Below are 12567 nucleotides of genomic sequence, written 5' to 3'. Positions count from 1 at the left end.
CGCGGATGACTGCTTTTTCAGCTGCAGCAGCTATTTGGAGTCTGCCCTCTCCATCATCGAAAAGCACCAAAAAAGCGGCACAGCAGGTCTGTCGCATCCAGCACTTGCGTGGGCGTCAATAGGCCGGGTTAGCCAGGATTAGGCTCCGGGATGTTGACACTGTCGTCATGCACGCCCTTCACCGCGGGCACAATTTCAGCATCTGACAACTCTTCGGTTTTTACCGCTAGAGCACTGCATGGGCCCCGGCCAGCCTGAAAGCCAGAGTCCAGCCCGATTGTGAGCCAGGTCAGGCCAGGGTAAGGCATTGTTAGATCGGGCCCGGGCCTGGCTCGGGCTCATGAGCTGCAGACTCGGGTCGGGCCCGGGTTTAACACAGGCCCGTATGAGGCCCGGGTTTCATATGCAGGGTGTTTCTGGAAATGGGTCCAATATTTTTGAAAAACTACATAAAGGAGACATCTGAATTCTACGTGTGGTGTTCCCTTTACTTTGGCAGAAGACCCCGTCGGGACGACTGAAAATAGCGCTAAAAAACGAGGACACAAGAAGAGGACACACAGCACAGGCGCTAACTTCCAACATAATGTTTATTACCACCGCACGCTCGCCTATATCACAAGAAATATCACATGACATGAAAGATGCGCACAAAAAATTAATTTCTTAGAAAATACAATTCTTTATCACTAAGCGTAAGAGAGGGAGTGCTGACGCACTTAGACCCCAATGAAGCGATAGCCTCAGCCTCAATAATCTCTCTAGTAAGCTTATCGAACATTCTCTTGATAACTGTGCATGCATTGAATATCGGCGCGCAGCCGCAGGATTTACAATGTATGGTCAACCAACTCCCCTGGCCGTTTTTCACATTATTACAATGTTCTCTTAATCGATCATTAAGGCAACGGCCACTCTGTCCAATGTACTCTTTACCACAAGAAAGCGGGATGCGATAAACAACGCATATGATGCAGGGGACATAAACAGTTCGATGCTTCTTACTACACCCTTTGGGTTTTTCGTCACGGTTATGAAGGCCACAAAGGCTGACCAACTTCTTGGGAGCCGAAAAGACAACCCTAACTTCAGAGCGCTTAGCTAATTTCTTTAGGTTGTGCGATATCTTGTGAAAGTACGGTATGACGACTAGGTGCTTCGGTTTCTCGGCATCACGACTTGCTGTACATCCTGGGTTGCGAAGCGTACGAAGCAAGCCTTCTGCAACTGAAGTTTGGACGTGCATAGGATAACCTGCTTTGAACAAACGGTCTGACTGATTATGAAAACTATTGGCGATTTCGTGCTCACAAGATTTGTTTAAAGCATGACGAAAACAATGACTGATGAAGCCTCTTTTCACTAGTTTAGAGTGAGCTGATTGGTGATTGGTGAGCTGATTGGTGAGCTGATTGGCCCACGTCGGGCCCGGGTTTAACACAGGCCCGTATGAGGCCCGGGTTTCATATGCAGGGTGTTTCTAGAAATGGGTCCAATATTTTTGAAAAACTACATAAAGGAGACATCTGAATTCTACGTGTGGTGTTCCCTTTACTTTGGCAGAAGACCACTTCAGATGTGCACAACTAATAATTACGGCAGTAATTATAGAAATTAAAACAACTCTTCATAAAATTCAAAACAATAAGATTTTCGTCGAGGGGGTTTGGAAGTAAATGGTATATGCGTTAGTTGGTGCGTTGGTTTCAGTTTTGCCAGCTAAATTAGCCAAATTTCATCGCTTAGTGATGATTACCATTTGCCGCATTTCCGAAATTTCAAAATTTATTTATTTATTCATCATACCTTACAGAGCTTAGTACAACATTGAGTAAAGGGGGCAAGTACAAAGTGAACACAAGAAAATACATAAGTAAATACAAAGAAATAAAGAGAAAAAGTGTACAGTGGAATAAGTTAGAGAAAAAATTGATGCACTGCAAAAATACACTGAAATAACTGAAGAAACCAAAAACATGTACGCATATATAATTTATACAGTGCAAAGCATATTCAAACAGAGCAACAGCATTTTTATTTCATAAAAAAATGGTGCACTTGGCACACTCTAACAAAAAAAAACAATAAAAAATAAATAAGTGCAAGAAGACTTTGCCGGAAAAAAAAACAATAAATGGTGACGACATGATGCTATTTCAAAAAAAAGTTTATGCAACCGATCAAGAAATGCCTGATGATTACTAATAGATGCAGTTTCATTCAGAAGATCATTCCATAAAACAATGGCTCGGGGAAATTCTGATGAATTGAAAGCATTAGTTCGTCTACTTATGCGTTTAATGCTATATTTATAATGTAAGCGGTGTGATATGCGTATGGGCTCTTCCAATGGAAAGGGAGATGGCCTGATGCTGTAGCGATATTTATAGAACAATGATAAAAGAGCAATAGAACAATGTACATTTAATGGCACAAGCGCAATGTCATGTTTGATCTGCATTATACTATGGCTATTAAAAAAAGAAAAAAAGAACTTTAAGGGGGGAAGAGGGTTTTAAATTTTTTTTTTATATTTCTTGACCAAATTCAATGAAAATTGTAACCCAGACAGAGTTTTTCAAGCTGATTTCAAAAATATAATTGCTTTTGAAATTGGTTGGCCAGTTGCAGAGATAATTAAAATTAATCCTATATTGTTTATCAGAACAATGGAAAGGCAATTATTGGCCAGAATATTAATATTGACATATGGCTAGATACTATGAAGTGTAATTAACACAAATGTAGGATTACTTTTTTAATATTACAAGTATTACCAATTTTATAGCAATTTGAAGTTTAATCTCCAGATATCTCTATCAAGCGATTAAATTAGTACCAAGAATAAAAATTTAGAAAGACTAGATTGAAAAATCTGTTCCTACATTTGTGTAGGAGACATATGTAGCTACATGCCACCACAAGAATTGTGGCTCTATGTGACCTCAAGACCAAGATATCGCTTTGGCAAGTTTCAAAAACATCGAAAATGACATTCTGAGAAAACGTCAAAAAACAAAATAGGCTCATATTTAATACAGAAAATCACAAACTATTTACAATGTTCACAAATGGCCTAGCATCAGTACCCTCCAGGAACATAGTCTGTCTGTTTAGAGTCATTTCGGTGTTGTTTTCGTAGCACACGCTGCAAGTTTTCTGCAGAAGCATGCTTGCGTGCGCATGCTTCAGCACGGTGGCGATCTTTTTCACTCATGCGCTTGGTCAACTGTTGGCCAGGGTTTAGCTGAAGTTCTTGAAGTATGGCTGTAGAAGCTTTTTCATACCCAGAATTGAACTTCATTACAGCCTCTGCCACAGCAGCTTGCACAGCAAACAATGATGCATGTTTCTCCTTCGGCGCCAGTGCCCAAATAATTGAGTGGAGACACTCGTTGTTATTTTGGGTCTTCCCTCTTAGGCATCGCCGAAGAAGCGATTCATCAGACAAACGTCTGTAAACTGGAAGAAGCGCCTCACATACATGGGGTGGCAGATTGTGGCGGTGTTTTGGAGCAGGCTCACCTTTGGCCTTTGCTGCGTTTTGGCGGCACCATGAATCTGGGCCCTCTGGACAGAGAGTGTGGTTAGAAGTGACATCGTTTGAGGTGATGTGGTAGTATGTGGCCATGACTGCTTTATGCATGGCCTTGACATCACCTTTGTGCGATTTCAAGGCCCAGCCATAGTAGCTGCTGAGCTTGGTGATAAGCTCACCAGTCAGCTTTCCTTTCCCACCGAGACTCTCTGTACCAGAGGACTTCTGCTTGGAAACTAGATTTCGCAGTGCTGTGCCCATTCTCTTGTGAATGTGGTTAACACAATCTTCCTTGTCCACGGGTATGTATCCATAGACTTTCGCATCTTGAAGAGCAAGGTAAGCGCGGCTGTCACCATCCGACAACAAGGTCGTGTACCGCAGCTTATGCTTCTGCAGCGATCTTTGGAAGAGGATCAGTGCCGCTTCCACCTCCATCTCCCCAGCTTTTTTGTCCGTGTTTTTCTGGCATGCGTGTGCCTCCTTCCAAGCCTGGTAGGCAGGGTCAACTTCTTTTGGTGCCCGTGCGCACCCAGCACAGAAATTGCTGAGCACTACATAATCGAGCACAAATCCTGTGTAGAGCTCAATTACGGTGCCGACGCCGATATGAGACGAGTGGCCGCGCGTCATCCATGTGCCATCGAACGATATAGCGATGTTGTCCGGGCTGTTTATATTTAGGTCACGGTACAAATCGCGCACTAATTGTGCACATGTCCCCATCAACTTTTCTGCCCCATCGGTTGCCGCGGGGACGAGTTTCGTTTTCAAGTGTCCCTGCCATGTTTTATTGTGCATTCCTCTCTCCGAAATGTTCATCGCCGCAAAAATGTCGTTCATTGCGGTTTGCCCGTTTCCGGTGCTCTGCATTGCACGCTCCGCAAGGATGTTTATGACAAAAGGCCTGAGCTTTGCTTTGCCGCTCACGCGCGGCGAGCTCCATCCCTGCACATTATCGCCGCAGATCGCACATTCGGCAACAAACTTCACAGCAAGGCCAAAATCCCGCTCACCTTTTCGCACCGTGAGGTTACCACCACAAATTGTACACTTGCAACTGGTAGACGCCAGCAGCGCGTTCATCGAGTCGTAACTAGCGATGAAAAAACTTGTAGCGAGATCGTTGCTAGCTTGTGTGGCAGCGTCATCACGATCCAAAAAGTCAGATTTTCGGGCAGTAGCAGGAGTTGAAGCAAGTACATTAAGTTTTTCTTGAGCTTCACTCTCTATACGCCGCAAATCTTCTGGCTGCAACATTGCAGTGTCGTGCCGAAACGACGACGAAGACCCGCGGCGGTTGTCAAGAGCGCTTTGGGGGACTAGGCCTAACACGCCCGCATCGGCGCCGCTCGACTCGGGAAGCACGCCGTTCTCCGCATGGTCAGGAACTGGTGGTGGCACAGCAGCGCATTTCTGGAAGTTGTACGGAGTCTTCCTCTTCCTTTTTGTTCCGAATTTGTACTTCGTAGCGAACTTCGGCGACGGCGTCGACATCGTTGCTCACGTGCGAAAACCAGTTGACGCGTACGGTGTGCGCACAGTCGCCGCGGAGTGATGCAGACGATGCCTGTCAGGCCAATGGCGTGACCCGCTGCGGGTCACGTGCCGTAACTGGCCAATTACTGCGCGTGTTGGGACTTCTTTTTGAATCGGGATATCTTCACAGCCAACGCGCGCTCGGAGCCGAAAATGGCGCGAAAATCAAGACGAGAGGCTGCGCTTTCAAACGATATATGATTCGCGGCTGTCGGACAAATATGACGGCCGTCGCGTGTCACGGAAAAGGCGCTTTATTTACCAAATTCTTGGCTCATATTTAGCTGGCACTGGTGCTAAAATTGATATTACGGCTAAGATATCGTTTCAAACTGCATAAAACTTGGCGAAATGGTAGAATATTGGATGGAAATAGCAAAACTGCCATTTCCAAAAAATCAACTTTTTGACGATTTTTCGGCTTTTAAAACCCGTGTCCCCCCTTAATTCACCCATTTCACTCGACTGCTTAAAAGTTAATTGTGTCATATTCTGTATTTACTGCCATAATTACAGTTTTTACACATCTAAAAACGCATTCAGCTAAAGTAAAGAGAATACCACAGGTAGAACACAGATGCCTCATTTTTGTAGCTTTCAAATAATATTGGAGCCGTTTATTGAAACACCCTGTATATCAATATAATGGCGTGTCTACACTGTTTGGCTTTGTTTTTTTGGGGGGAAAGGTGTTTAACAACCCGAAGTGGCCCAGGTTACGTAAGACGCCGCTGCTGATGACTTTGGCTAATTTAGACCAGCTGGATTGCATTAGCGTACACTGAAATCGGAAAATACAAGACTGTGGCATTTGGCTCCGTCGGTATGCTATACGTTTTTTCAAGAAACACGTAATATACGTTTTCGCTAGTATTTTCATACCGTAAGGAAAGGTTTGCCAAGTTGTACTGCTGCAAGAGCCAAGGTACACTGCTAATGTTATAATAGTGCATATAATATGTGCGCGCTGGAAACTAGGGAAAATTTTCGAGTATGCAGATACAAATGCATGCTCGCCAAGCCTTTCTCCGCCTGCATACTACGCGACTCGTGAGATGAATAACTCTGGAGCTGTTGTTGATGCACTTTAACTGCGAGTTAAACGAATCGTGTGACAGGTGCGCCAATCAATGAAAATGTTCCCAATTTTTGATGCTAGCAAGGCAGTTGCAAATACTTAGCACTTGGTAATTACCCAAAAATGTTAAGGATTTAACTGGAATGCCCATCATATAGAACAAGCATTTATTTATTTGTTTATTTATTGTATATTTTTACGGCCACCGTGTTTTCCTTATTTCGACGATAATTCATAAGCATCTTCCCATGTCGAAGCGCTGGTGTCCTCATGGCGCTCAAAAACGTGCAAGCACTCCCGCGGAGGAAGTAAGAGTTCTATATAAGGAAGCTCATGATTATGATTTTGATTTGCAGCTGTACACCTTGAAACAGCGGGACAGGGGTGTATAGACAGGGGTGCATTGGCACCTTTTACTGAATAAATGTGCGACGACTCATGCGGCACCTGGAGTTCAGGAATTTTGCATGCCTTCAGACTTCTTCTTCCAATTTCTGCCGTTCTTTTTTGAATATTAACAGATATATAATACGCATCAAAACTTGAAGCATAAGCCCCTACTCCTGTAAAAAATTTAATGTATACAGGTTGCACGCACTTAGTTTATTTTTTCTTGGTGTCTGCAGAGGACCAACCTGCATGCGTCGCACAGTTTAGCAAGCTGCATAGTTGCAAGGAAAGTATGCGCGCCGTGATAACAAACGTGAATTGAGTCAAATACGACGTGTCGTACTCGCGATTGTTGATTTGTAGTTTTCTTATTGGTTCGGGTATTCTGGATTCAGTGTTTGCTCATTATGTCCTTACGTCAGTCGTAAATTAAGGCTGCTTTTATAGATCAACACTTTCAGACTAAGCGTGTGTTTTTTTTTCATACAAACGTGCAACAAAAAAGTTCATTTTATTTGCGCCGAATGAGTTTTATCTTAGTTAGAAATCAGTCAGCTTAATTTTTGCCTATTTAGAAAACACAAACATAACAGATTAACAAATTTCACGGCTACAATGGCCAAGCAGCCAGCGGACCTGAAAAAATTGATGAGCGTATTGCGCATGCACGCACAGTGGCAAAGTAGAGCTTCCGCGATAACCCTCCTCCTCTCAATTTTTAAACATTTCCCTCTGTTTGGGGACCTCACCAGTGACGTCATGAAAGAAATTTTCTGTTCATGATTTATTCTTAGTAGGCTGCCCGGCAACCGCCAGTGGTAAAAGTGGCTCTGTCGTTGCTGAGAGTGAACACATGGGAGGTATAGAGGGTTTCCGCCCCTGGTAATCCTCTCAGAATTATCTAAAGCGTGTTTTTTTAATTGCATGGAAAATAAATGACGTTTGAAGCAGACTTGTTACATTCACTCGACAAACTCGGCTTACATGCAAATTATGTAGATAAAATATAAATGTCTGCCATTGTTTTTACCAATTTAAAGGTGTAGTATATTTTGCAGTGATTCCCTGAAATGAATAAACAAGATTTCGTGGTTGGTACTGCGTACATGATGCTGCCCAATTCTATTTTAGTTACCCTGCAATTATTTCCCAGAAGTGTTATGGGCATAATCACTTGACGGACTATACCACTTAAATTCATTATCCTTAATGTTCTCAAGACAGTCTGTAAAATATCTTGTTTGCGGCAAGTATCATCACAGTCACCGAATATCGGACTCTGCCTCGTTTATGCTCCAGGCATAATTCGCTGAAATGGGCCGGGCCGGGTTGGACCGGGCCCAAACTTTTCGTGCGCGAGCCATATTTGAAAACACAGGGCCGGGTGGGCCGAGGCATAAAGTTTTCGGGCCGGGCCACTTTTTTTTTTTTTTATTGATGCCAGACTTAATGGCTTTCAACATTGCCGACTTCTGCTAGATTGTTATATTGTTATATTGCCGCTGCCGTTCTCCATCTCCTGTCTAGCGACAGAAACTGATAGAAGTGGTGTTGCCCTTCCACAGCAAATGCCCAGGAAGAAAGCCACAATCTCCAGTGCCCCAGCGGTGCGCTAGGCCTCGGCGCGGAGCTGAAGGGTAGAAAGACGTCATATGCGCGCGCAAGTCAACGAGTTCTATACAGGAGAGAAGAAGCTGGCTGATGCGCACGCTTGCACGGGCGAGTCCATTAGTTCCAGATGAAAAGGGAGGCAAGGAAGACTTGCTTCCACGGGCATTTGCAAGCGGCTCCCGGAAACAAGTGCCAGTTTTGAATTACCAACCCCGTACCGTCGCGCTATAAGCTATTGAATTGATGTATACCAAAACGATCAGTAAATGCTCATTGTGGATGAATAATGGTTCGTTATATCCATTGTGTGGAAATTTTCACTTCGTTAAAACGAGGTTACAAATACATGGGTGTCTATGAGAATTTGGAAGTAATTGAAATCGCTTCATTATATCCATTAGTTTGTTATATACCAATTTGTTATAACGAGGTTTTACTGTATGTAAGAAGGGTGAAAACCAGGAATAACAGGGTTCAGACAGGTTTCCAAAGCGAAAATTCAAGGATATTTGAGAACTTCACAGAATCTGTTGCAAGTTTTTCAAAGACTGAAAGTGGCATGCTATATTGAAATTTCCCACCGTAAAATTTTTACAAAACTTACCAATTTTATTTCACTTACAATAAATATATAAATATCACAATTAAACAAGAATATTAACTTCTCTCAATAAAGTTTTCCCAAACCAAACTAAATTGACTTCTCGCACCCTCTCCCTCACTCTCCATAGGGAGAGGGCACGATGCCGTGTCATAAAGTAATGCACTGACGGGCTTCAATGCGTATGTGTAGTCAGGCCATAAAGGAACGATGCCACAATATTTCTGGCTTGCGCGCTCTTTGCTGCAAGCTTTAAATATATCTCCGACAAGAAAAATACACGCACCAAGGTTTATTTATTCTCGCCTTGGTAATATGAACAATTTTTAATTCCTGTTTGTGGGCAGTGAGTTGGGCAGGTAAGTAGCAGTGGAGCTGGCTTAGTTACGTGATCACACGCATCATGCTGAGTATCATCTGCTCTCGCACAGATGTGCCACACAAGCACCTGTGAAACAAAGGCACCGCTAGCTGCAGCAGCCGCGATGCTTTGCAAGTATGTACGGGGCGGAAGTTCGGAGGTCACTCACCTCACTACAGATCTGGTGTGACACCACTCCAACTTTCGTTGCACTTCCCATAGAGCTACATCAGTGTTGGACGCGCTTGCGATGAGTCTCGACTAGGAGAATGAGCATTTAGGTACGCTTGAGAAGCGACTTGAAATATACTCTAAATATTCTCTAGGTCCAACCATTCGTGTGGAGTGTCCTTGCACACAGAAGAAACACACACAATGCTTGCTATAGCCTTGAAATCGGATGGCACCACCCCATTAAGAGCAGTTGCTTGTGCAGTTGACACTTGTAGCAAGCTGCTGAAACACCAAGAAGTAACAACAGCCACAGTGGTTAATTTGCACTCACTCTGTGGTTACATGAATATTCTTTTCTAGCATCCTTCTCGGTGTTTAAGCAGCACACTTCTAGTGTGGATCTGTGACAGTTGTTCATGAGCACTCCTCCTGTGTGCTTTCTTTTCATGCATCCTTTGTGCTTGAACAGCATGTTGCATGTATGGAGTTGATTGCCCCCTTCATGTGGCATTCTAATATTTTGCTATCACATTCACTGCTTCCCCCTCGCCACGAAGCTAACATTTTTCTTTCCACATGCATTTTTGCAAAATGGGACCATCTGAACCCACAGTGCACTACTGCTTCAGAAATCGGAAGTTTGGCAGGTTGGCGCACCGATCTACCACAACTAGAAGGCCGCAATGTCGATATAAGAGTGACTGCTCACGAAATTCAAAGATTTTCGAAAATCGCGAAAAATTCCATGACTTTCAAGGGCCTTGAAAATTCTTTAAGTTCAAGAGTTTTCAAGGATTTCAAAGGCCTGCACAAAGCCTGGATGAGGAACATATGCGCATGGGTGTGATGACGACATTAGATTGACATGCTTCTGTTTATTGTCCGAGAAACCAGAATTCCTTGTCAGTTAAGATGAGCGAACGAGCACTGATAAACTTGGAGCCTTTGCGCATCATCGTGCGTGTTTCAAAAATTTCCCGTGCCACACTGTTCATATATCTGCACAACACCTTTGCTTTTTTTCAACATTAAAGAGCACCCACAGTCTGCACAATGGATAGCTATATTGCTGCCATGCTTGTTTTTGACTTTGTTGGCGTGCTGTCGCAGGCGATCAATGATACAGCATCCTTACTGACTGGTGTATGATCTGCCGCATGTCGTGAAAATTTCATCAACAATCTTTTTTTTTTGCACTGCATATAAAATAGAGCGTGGTTCTTGCAGGATTCGAAGTCAGTGGAATTTCCATCGACACATTTTCACAAAGATGATAGCTTATTATAGGGGGAGGGAGAAGCACCACACACAGCTGCTCGGCCATAGCTTTTTGATCTGATGCGTTTCTGTATGAAGGTAGGAAGTCACCACTAATTTTGATTTGTCGAGTTGAAGCCTTTCTTTGGCGCATCTGATCCGACCAAGCCTTCGGTGAGGGTAGAGAGAAGGGGTTTTAGGAATCCACAATCTCTCAGGCCCTTATGTTGTAGAGATGATGACGAGTCAGCCTCCGATGCCAGCAACGCTCAATGTCTTCCTCTAGTGCCTAGGTCACGTCGTCCACAGAGGGCACCTCTGATTTCTTGCCTACCTAAGGGACTACGTAACAGACATAACTTGTCCCCATCTTCTGGGGCTTCAAGGCCTTGCAGACTTGTAGTTTTTCCTCAGAGGACCTTGTGTGCATGTGCGTTTTCAGTGAACAGCCGAAATGACTTTCTTGTGTCTGCGCCAACGGATTTTATTTTCAGTGTATATTTTCATATACACTTCATCATTTCCCATGTATTATATTCTTGCATATGCTGGGAGGCAGTTAAGAATAATGGGGTAGTTGCTTATGCCAATGTCTCTGTTTGTTTCTATGCGTTCAGTGCTGATAAAACAATGTTTCAGCATTACTGACTAGTGACTGGAATATGCTCCTGCCTTGCATGAAGTTTTCTCTACAATGTATTTGCATGTGAACCTAGAAACCGGCAGGTGACTGCTGATGCCTTAAATAAAAACAAAAAATAATAATTTCTTCGGTACTTAGGAGGCATTTTCGATGTCTAGTCCTGATGCAGTATCCTATACAGTGAAATCTCGGTATAACAAACTTCAGGGGGCTGTGGTAATTCGTTCGTTATTTTGAAAAGTCATCATAATGAAAGCCCAAAAATTAACCATAAATGCTTATTTTTCACCGACCAAAGCAACTTACCTTTAAAACGGTGGGTCCTTGAACTCGTTTTTCATAAAAAAAAAACAAATGCACAAGTGAACAATAAAAAAATGCACGTGTACCAAAAAGATATGTTTTTGCTTTTTTTGACGCCTTCAGCACAAATTTTGCAGCGCAAAGGCTTGTAGCAGCCCATCCACATTCCTGTCATGCCATTCGGTGGTGTGATCCACTTTCTCGCTTAGCGAAAAATGCTTCTGCTTTTTGGTCACAAGCAGAGATGAACTCATTAGCGAGTTTAAGAATTTTGAAATTGTAGTAGCACCGCAGCACAAACGCCGACTTGCTTTGTGGATGCGATAAGTAATCACCGAAAGGAGATGAACACGACTGACAAGGCCTCCTGGAGCACATGTAGAAGTGACAAAGATAAGAAAAACCCGAAGCATATGGCTGTCATCGCCTCTTCCGAAGAATAGACAGAGCTAAAAAAAAAAAATTCCTCGCGTTTCGTTGTCTGCTCCCTTGCTGTCTCAGGTTTTCCGCGCCGAAGCTTCCTGCTTCGGAACTCCCACTCTGCCTCGTCGACCTTGCCCTTTCGTGTTGCCCTCCCCCTCGCCTCAGTGCTTGTAAACATGCAGGGTCGGCAACAACAAAGAGAAAGAAAAGAAAGTCGGCCTTTCGTTTTTTTCCCCTCCGCACCATCGCGCCTGTTCTGAGAAGCACGGCATCCGTTCGCTGTGTCGTCTGCTTGCGTACCGCTCCGGAGGTAGCTACGAATTTAACAACAGGAGTTCGCTGCACCGAGGCGTTGTTGATCTAATGCAAAACTAAATTAGCACTCGTTATTCTGAAAAATTCGGTATTCTGAAGTATGTAGAATAATTTTACACTGAAACTACTAGCAGTCGGTGTGGGATTTTTTAAAAGTTCGTTAATCTGAGAACTTGTTAATGTGGGGTTCGTTCTACCGGGATTTCATTGCAGAGGAATAGGGTTGTAATAGGAGCTCATATATCACAGCATCGGGTCATACTGTCATTAATCAATTACCTGTTCGAAATTCGCCTCATCGGAAGGCTCTAGTGATAGAATATCTCACATATGA

The 12567-nt window shown here is 43.5% G+C and overlaps 1 protein-coding gene across 32 annotated transcripts in view; it reads right to left on the bottom strand.

The window, feature by feature from the left end:
* lili (LMBR1-like protein lilipod) overlaps positions 1 to 12567 on the bottom strand; it is a 742764-nt gene that overhangs the window by 524006 nt on the left and 206191 nt on the right. The window lies entirely within an intron of this gene.

This window comes from Rhipicephalus microplus, chromosome 4 (genome assembly GCF_043290135.1).
Source record: "Rhipicephalus microplus isolate Deutch F79 chromosome 4, USDA_Rmic, whole genome shotgun sequence".
Taxonomy (NCBI): domain Eukaryota; kingdom Metazoa; phylum Arthropoda; class Arachnida; order Ixodida; family Ixodidae; genus Rhipicephalus; species Rhipicephalus microplus.
This window is presented reverse-complemented; position numbering and strand designations above follow the sequence as displayed.